Source organism: Macaca nemestrina, chromosome 18 (genome assembly GCF_043159975.1).
Source record: "Macaca nemestrina isolate mMacNem1 chromosome 18, mMacNem.hap1, whole genome shotgun sequence".
Lineage (NCBI taxonomy): Eukaryota > Metazoa > Chordata > Mammalia > Primates > Cercopithecidae > Macaca > Macaca nemestrina.
The window spans coordinates 56,388,132-56,396,613 of record NC_092142.1 but is presented as its reverse complement, the minus strand read 5'-3'; positions in this window follow the sequence as shown (position 1 = coordinate 56,396,613).

Below are 8,482 nucleotides of genomic sequence, written 5' to 3'. Positions count from 1 at the left end.
CTCCACCCTAAGCCACACTGTTTGGTGACCTGCTGCAGCCAGATCCCATGCTAAACCACATTGTTAGACTATCGGGTGTGGCCAGCTCCACCCTAAACAATGGCTATCAGATATGACATTCCAAGGGTTTAGAGGTCAACACCCAGATGCTGAGCACAAAAGCTAGATCTTGCCGGGTGGGTGGTTCACGCCTGTAATCCCAGCACTTTGGAAAGCCACGGCAGGCAGATCACGAGGTCAGGAGATTGAGATGATCCTGGCTAACACGGTGAAAACCCGTCTCTACTAAAAATACAAAAAATTAGCCAGGCGTGGTGACGGGTGCCTATAGTCCCAGGCAGGAGAAAGGCTTGAACCCGGGAGGCGGAGCTTGCAGTAAGCCAAGATCGCACCACTGCACTCGAGCCTCGAGCCTCGAGCCTGGGCGACTCCGTCTCAGAAACAAAACAAAACAAAACAAAAAAGCCCTCAAAACTAACTAGGAAATGGGGAGATGTAGGTCAAAGGGTACAGAATGGCAAACATGTAGGATGAAGAAGTGGAAAGATCTAATGCACAGTATGAGGCTTATAGTTTTTTTGTTTGTTTTTTTTTTTTCTTTTTTGAGTTTCCCTCTGTCGCCCAAGCTGGAGTGCAGTGGCACGATCTCGGCTCACTGCAAGCTCCGCCTCCCGGGTTTACGCCATTCTCCTGCCTCAGCCTCCTGAGTAGCTGGGACTACAGGCACCCGCCACCACGCCCGGCTAGTTTTTTAGTAGAGACAGGGTTTCACCGTGTTAGCCAGGATGGTCTCGATCTCCTGACCTCATGATCCGCCTACCTTGGCCTCCTAAAGTGCTGGGATTACAGGCGTGAGCCATCGCGCCTGGCTGAGGGTTATAGTTAATAACATTGTGTTGTATTCAGGATCTTTGCTAAATGAGTAGATTATAGCTGCTCTTGCCACAGGGAGGAAAATGGGTACCCATATGAGATGATGGATATGTTAGTTTGTTTCACTACAGTAACCATTTTACTGTATATGTATCATATAACATATTGTATCTCTTATATATACACAATAAAATGCATTAAAAAAAAAAAAAGAGCCACTCCCACAGCACCAAGCATAGGGCCAGTTGGAAAAGTACTCAATCAATATTCGTTGACTGCAATCAGCAACTGGTTGAAGTTGGCTTCTGGAAGCTGTTAGATGAACCCCCATGGGAACCTTTCTGTGAATTTCTTAAAATTGTAAATCAGGCACGGCGTGATGGCTCATGCCTGTGCTCTCAGCTCTTTGGGAGGCCAAGGCAGGATGATTCCCTGACGCCAGGAGTTCGAGACCATCCTGGGCAATACACGAGACCCCGTCTCTACAAAAAATAAAAAAATTAGGGCTCCAAGGCGGGCGGATCTCGAGGTCAGGAGATCAAGACCATCCTGGCTAACACGGTGAAACCCTGTGTCTACTGAAAATACAAAAAATTAGCCAGGCATGGTGGTGGGCGCCTATAGTCCCAACTACTCCAGAGGCTGAGGCAGGAGAATCGCTTGAACCTGGGAGGCGGAGGTTGCAGTGAGCTGAGATCACGCCATTGCACTCCAGCCTGGGCGACAGAGCAAGACTCCCTCTCAAAAACAAATAGTAAAAATAAATTAAAAATAAAAATAAAATAAAATAATTAACTGGGTGTGGTGGTGCATGCCTATAGTCCCAGCTACTGAGGAAGTTAAACTGGGAGGATCGCTTGAGCCCAGGAAGTCAAGACTGCAGTGAGACATGATCACACGATTGCACTCCAGCCTAGGCATCAGAGTGAGACCCTGTCTCAACAACAATTGTCTTTTTTTTGTTTTTGGTTTTTTTGAGATGGAGTTTCGTTCTTGTTGCCCAGGCTGGCGTGCAATGGTACAGTCTCAGCTCACTGCAACCTCCCCCTCCCGGGTTCAAGTGATTCTCCTGCCTCAGCCTCCCAAGTAGCTGGGATTACAGGTGTGCACCACAACACCCGGCTAATTTTTTTGTATTAGTAGAGACAGGGTTTCACCATGTTGGCCAGGCTGGTCTCGAACTCCTGAGCTCAAAGCAATTCCCCACCGCCTCAGCCTCCCAAAGTGCTGGGATTACAGGTGTGAGTCACCACACCCGGCTACAATAACAACTGTAAATCTAATAGTGTAAATCCTTCAGTGGTTTAAGACCCAGGTGATCTGACCCTTGGCTGCCTCTTGAACCTCATCTCTCCCTGTCTTCCCAACTCTTAGTCTTCTGTCCTTCTTCAAAGATCTCAAAGTCTTCCCTGACTCAGGGCCTTTGCACAGAAGGTAGTTTTCCCTGCCTGCAATGTTCTTCTCCTGTCTGATTCTTTTCATCCTCCATGTCTCTCCTAAAATGTTTAGACCTTCCTTGACCCAGTTATCTAAATGATAACCCCCAATCCTCAGAATTACTCTCTCCCCTGGCATCCTGCTCTTTTTCTGTGGTGGCATCATCACTATTGGTGAGTTGCTATTTCTTGGTGGGTTTGTACATCTAGACTGTCTGTCTCCCCCACTAGACTCCTTGAAGGTGGGGGCCCTCATCACAGCTCACAGCTCTGTACCCAGGGCCTGGCACTCCCAAGGCACACACTAAACATCTGCTTCGTGCCTGAACCCCTACTGCTGAGTAGCTGAGTAGCTGGGACCACAGCTGGGCAGGCCCAGTACACAGTGGGGATTTGGTCAGAATAGGGAACTTTTGTAGAACTGAAGAAAACTGAGGCAAGACATGTACTGCAGGTATCCTGTGTGGAGATGGCTACTCAGAGCCCGGGAAGGGGAGGCCAGTCCTGGCCGTAGACAGGCTGTCTGTCCCCCAACCCCATCCTAAGAATCCAGGACCCCAGGCCGGGCGCGGTGGCTCAAGCCTGTAATCCCAGCACTTTGGGAGGCCGAGACGGGCGGATCACGAGGTCAGGAGATCAAGACCATCCTGGCTAACACGGTGAAACCCCGTCTCTACTAAAAAATACAAAAAACTAGCCGGGCGAGGTGGCGGGCGCCTGTAGTCCCAGCTACTCGAGAGGCTGAGGCAGGAGAATGGCATAAACCCGGGAGGCGGAGCTTGCAGTGAGCTGAGATCTGGCCACGGCACTCCAGCCTGGGCGACAGAGCGAGACTTCGTCTCAAAAAAAAAAAAAAAAAAAAAGAATCCAGGACCCCATGGCGCCAGCGGAGACTGTGGGTGGGCAGCTGGTTCCAGTCTGGGGACAGGTTCCTTCCCACTATTTCTGACGAGGGGTCGACTGAAGTTTGTTTGGAAGAAAATGTCAAAGTGAAAAACAGTGGAGTGATTCAGTCTTGCTTGCTGCCATTTGAAAGGAATGAAAGTGGGATTAACAACAACAAAAAAAAAAACCACACATACACACACACACCACACACAAAATCCAAACCAAAACCAAAACAAAAACACCCTACTGTTTTAGAATCTGCCTCAGAAACAATAATCTTTTTGTTTTCTGTGTCATAATAAAATTAAGGGCTCACCCGAGCTTTGTTCTGCACTTGGACTGGTCTGCGGAGAGGCTGGTCTCTGAGTAACAATTTTGCAGCTACCAAGAAGCACTTCTCATTTCCAGAGTACCTACTGCAAGTAGGGTGCTGGGACAGAGGCAGGGTCTCAGGTGCATTGAGGGGAGGGGGTTGAACATCCTGTTGAGTGAGTAAAGGGTTAAGTCAGCATCAACCAGTGATATTTTTAAAGTGTTCATCAGAGCTTGTCTCTCACTTGATTAAAACACTCCAGGCCTTGGCCGGGCGCGGTGGCTCACGCCTGTAATCCCAGAACTTTGGGAGCCCAAAGCAGGCAGATCACGAGGTCAGGAGATTGAGACCATCCTGGCTAACATGGAAACCCCATCTCTACTAAAAATACAAAAAAATTAGCCAGGCGTGGTGGCGGGCGCCTGTGGTCCCAGCTACTCCGGAGGCTGAGGCTGAGGCTGAGGCAGGAGAATGGCGTGAACTCAGAAGGCGGAGCTTGCAGTGAGCCAAGATCGCGCCACTGCACTCCAGCAAGGGCGACAGAGCGAGACTCCATCTAAAAAACAACAACAACAACAAAACACTCCAGGCCTTAAAATAAAATGTTAGCCCTTCTCCATCATTGTGGTAGGCTGTATAATAGCCACTAAAAGATATAAGTGGCTCATGCACTTTGGGAGGTCAAGGCAGGAGGATTGCCTGAGCTCAAGTTCGAGACCAGCTGCGCATCATGGTGAAACCCAGTCTTTACAAAAAATACAAAAAATAGCCAGTCATGGTGGCTCAAGGACCTGTGGTCCCAGCTACTCAGGAGGCTGAGGCAGGAGGATTGCTTGAACCCTGGAGGCGGAAGTTGTAGTGAGCCGAGATGGCACCATTGCACTCCAGCCTGGGCAACAGAGTGAGACCCTGTCTCAAACAAACAAATGAACAAAACAGATCCTAATTCTTAGAACCAGTCCATCTTACCTTATAAAGTAATAAGGTCTTTACAGATTAAGTGACTAAATTAAGATTCCTTTTCTTTTTTTTTTCCTTTTGAAACAGGGTCTTGCTCTGTCACCTTGCAGAGCGCAAAAACATGCAGAGGCAAAAACATGACTCACTGTAGCCTCAATCTCCTGGGGCTTAAGCAATCCTCCTACCTCAGCCTCCTGAGTAGCTGGGACCACAGGTGTGCACCACCACACCCTGTCAATTTTTTTTTTTTTTTTTTAGAGACAGGGGTCTGCTATGTTGCCCAGGCTGGTCTCGAACTCTTGAGCCAAACTCATCCTCCTGCCTTGGCTTCCCAAAGTGCTAGGTTTACAGGCATGAGCCACCACGCCCAGTCTCAGATTAAGATTCTGTATTTGGGGAAGACTATCCTGGAGTATCTGGGTGGCCCTAACCCAATCATAAGTGTCCTTATAAGAGAGGCAGACAAAGATGTTATACATACAGAAGAGGAGGAGGCCATGTGAAGTAGGAGGCAGAGACAGGGTCGATGCAGTCATAGGTTGAGGAGTGCCAGCAGCACCCACCAGGGTTGGAAGAACAAGGATAGGATTCTCCTCTAGACCCTGCAAAGGGAGCATGACCCTTGGGACACCTGATTTTGGCTTTTCCCAAGTTTTGGAAGATTTTGGCTCAGTGAAACTGATTTCAGACTTCTGGCCTCAGAACTATGGGAGAGTAAATTTCTGGCTTTTCTTTTCTTTTCTTTTCTTTTCTTTTCTTTTCTTTTCTTTTCTTTTCTTTTCTTTCTTTCTTTCTTTCTTTTTTTTTTTTTTGAGACAGTTTCACTCTTGTTGCCCAAGCTGGAGTGCAATGGCTCCATCTCGGCTCACTGCAACCTCTGCCTCCCAGGTTCAAGTGATTCTCCTGCCTCAGCCTCCCCCCGAGTAGCTGGGATTACAGGCGTGCACCACCATGTCTGGCTAATTTTTTGTATTTTTAGTAGAAACAGGGTTTCGCCATGTTGGCCAGGCTGGTCTCTAACTCCTGACCTCAGGTGATCCGCCTGCCTCAGCCTCCCAAAGTGCTGGGATTACAGGCATGAGCCACCATGCCTGGCCACATTTCTGTTGTTTTAAGTCACCAAGTTCATGGCAACTTATAGCAGCCACAGGGCACTAATACAACCCTCTAAATAGCCCTGTGTGATCTGGCCCTGGCCCATGTTGCCGATCTCACCCTTACTCACTTGGCTGTAGCCCCACCAAGGACCTTTTTCTGTTCTCAAAACTGGTCCAGCCTCAGGGCTCCTGCACTTATTAAATTCTTCCCCCAGATTTCCCAAGGCTAGCCCCTACTCATGATTTGGGTCTCTGCATAAATGTCACCTCTTCCCACAGGTCTTTCTTGACCACCTTAACCCAGAAATCACCTGTGGGTGACTCTGTGTCACATTCCCCCATTTTACTTTAGTCACAGCATTTGTCACTATCTGAAAGTATTATTCCTCCCTGGTTTATTACTTCTCATCCCCATCAGACAGTGGGATCCAACGACTGAAATCCTGTCATTTGTGGCAACACAGATGAACCTGGAGGACATCATGAGAGTAAAATAAGCCATGCATAGAAAGACAAACACCACATAGTCTCTCATATATGTGGAATGAAATAAAGAAGTTGATCTCGGCCAGGTGCAGTGGCTCACGCCTATAATCAATCCCAGCACTTTGGGAGGCCGAGGCGGGCGGATCACCTGATTTCAGGAGTTTGAGACCAGTCTGGTGAACATGGTGAAACCCCGTCTCTACTAAAATTACAAAAAAATTAGCTGGGTGTGCTGGCGGGCGCCTGTTATCCCAGCTACTCAGAAGGCTGAGGCAAGAGAATCGCTTGAACCTGGGAGGCAGAGGTTGCAGTGAGCCGAGGTCACGCCACTGCACTCGAGCCTGGGCAACAAGAGCAAAACGCCACCTCAAATAAATAAATAAATAAATAAATAAATAAATAAATAAATCGATCTCATAGTAGAGTAGAATAGTGGTTACAGGAGGCTGGGGTGTAGTGGGAGGATAGAGACAGATTGGTTAACAGGTACAAAATTACAGTTAGGGCTGGGCATGGTGGTTCACACCTGTAATTCCAGCACTTTGGAAGGTCAAGGCGGGTGGATCACTTGAGGCCAGGAGTGTGAAACCAGTCTGGGCAACATAGTGAGACCCCATCTCTACAAAAAATTTTTTAAAACTTAGTTGGGACTGAGATGGGCAGATCACCAGGTCAGGAGTTTAAGACCAGCCTTGCCAACATGTTGAAACCCAGTCTCTACTACAGATACAAAAAGTTAGCCGGGCGTGGTGGCTCAAGCCTGTAATTCCAGCAAGACTCCATCTCAAAAAAAAAAAAAAAATTAGCTGGGCTTGGTGGCATGCATCAGTAGTCTTAGCTACTAGGGAGGCTGAGGTGAGAAGATCGCTTGAGCCTGGGGGTTGGAGGCTGCAGTAAGCTATAATCATGCCACTGCCCTCCAGTCTGGGTGACAGAGTGAGACCTCACCTCAAAATAAATAAAAGGAAAAAGTAAAAACTACCAATATTGCACATTTCTTTTTCTTTTTTTTTTTTTTTTTTACATGGAGTCCTGCTCTGTCACCCAGGCTCTGCAGTGCAGTGGCACGATCTCGGCTCACTGCAACCTCCCTGGGTTCAAGTGATTCTCCTGCCTCAGCCTCCCGAGTAGCTGGGACTACAGGCACCCGCCATCATGCCTGGCTAATTTTTTTATATTTTTGTAGACGCAGGGTTTCACCATGTTGACCAGGATGGTCTCGAACTCATGACCTTTGGTGATCTCCCCGCTTTGGCTTCCCAAAGTGATGGGATTATAGGCGTGAGCCACCGCACCTGGCCCTAGTATTGTATATTTCAAAATACAGTAGCTAGAAGTGGGGATTTTGAATGTTCTCACCCCAAAGAAGCCATAAATGTATGAGGTGATGGATATGCTAAGTACCTTGATTTGATTTTTTACACAATGTACACAGGTACCAAAACATCACATGGTACTCCACATCTAGGTACAATAATAGGTTGCTGCAAAAGTAATTGCGGTTTTTGCTATTACTTTTAAATGCAAAAAACCAAAATAACTTTTCCACCAACCTAATATTACATGTCAATTAAAAACAATTTTTTAAGTGGCTCTCCTTGAAGTGTAGGTATTTGGGGAAAAAAAATGTGGGAGCCAAGAAGGTCTTGTCTAGTTCGTTTCCACAGGGCCTGGCATGTAGTAGGTGTTCAGCAAACATTGGTTGATGAATGCATGAATGACCTATCTGTGCAAACCTGTAGGCTCAAGGGGTGTGTGTGTGTGTGTGTATATGTCTAAGGATTTTAGGGTGCATGTGTGGCAATGAAACTGTAACCTCGATATGACCTCCCACCTTCTGAGTGACCCCTTCTCCCTCATGCTGTCAGGAACTTTCTACGGAATATTTCATTTACTCTCTACAACGCTCTGTGAGGTTAAGTTTCCTTCAAATCTATATTACAGACGAGGAAACTGAGGCTCCGCGATCATCTAGGTTATATAAAATATGTTCAGAAGTGAAAACTGCATTAATAGGCAGAAAAGGATCTCCCCCTTCTCCTGCGCACCCACCCCTGGGAGCGGGGTCTCCTGGGACACTCTTCTATAAAATACAGAAAGGCGGCCGGGCGCGGTGGCTCACGCCTGTAAACCCAGCACTTTGGGAGGCCGAGGTAGGCGGATCATGAGGTCAGAAATTCGAGAACAGCCTGACCAATATGGTGAAACCCTGTCTCTACTAAAAATACAAAAAAAAAAAAAAAAAAAAAAAAAATTAGCCAAGCGTGATGGCGCGCGCCTGTAGTCCCAGCTACTCGGGAGGCTAAGGCAGGAGAATCACTTGAACCTGGGAAGTGGAGGTTGCAGTGAGCCGTGATTGCGCCACTGCACTCTAGCCTGTGCGACAGAGTGAGACTCTGTCTCAAAAGAAAAAAAAAAAAATACACACA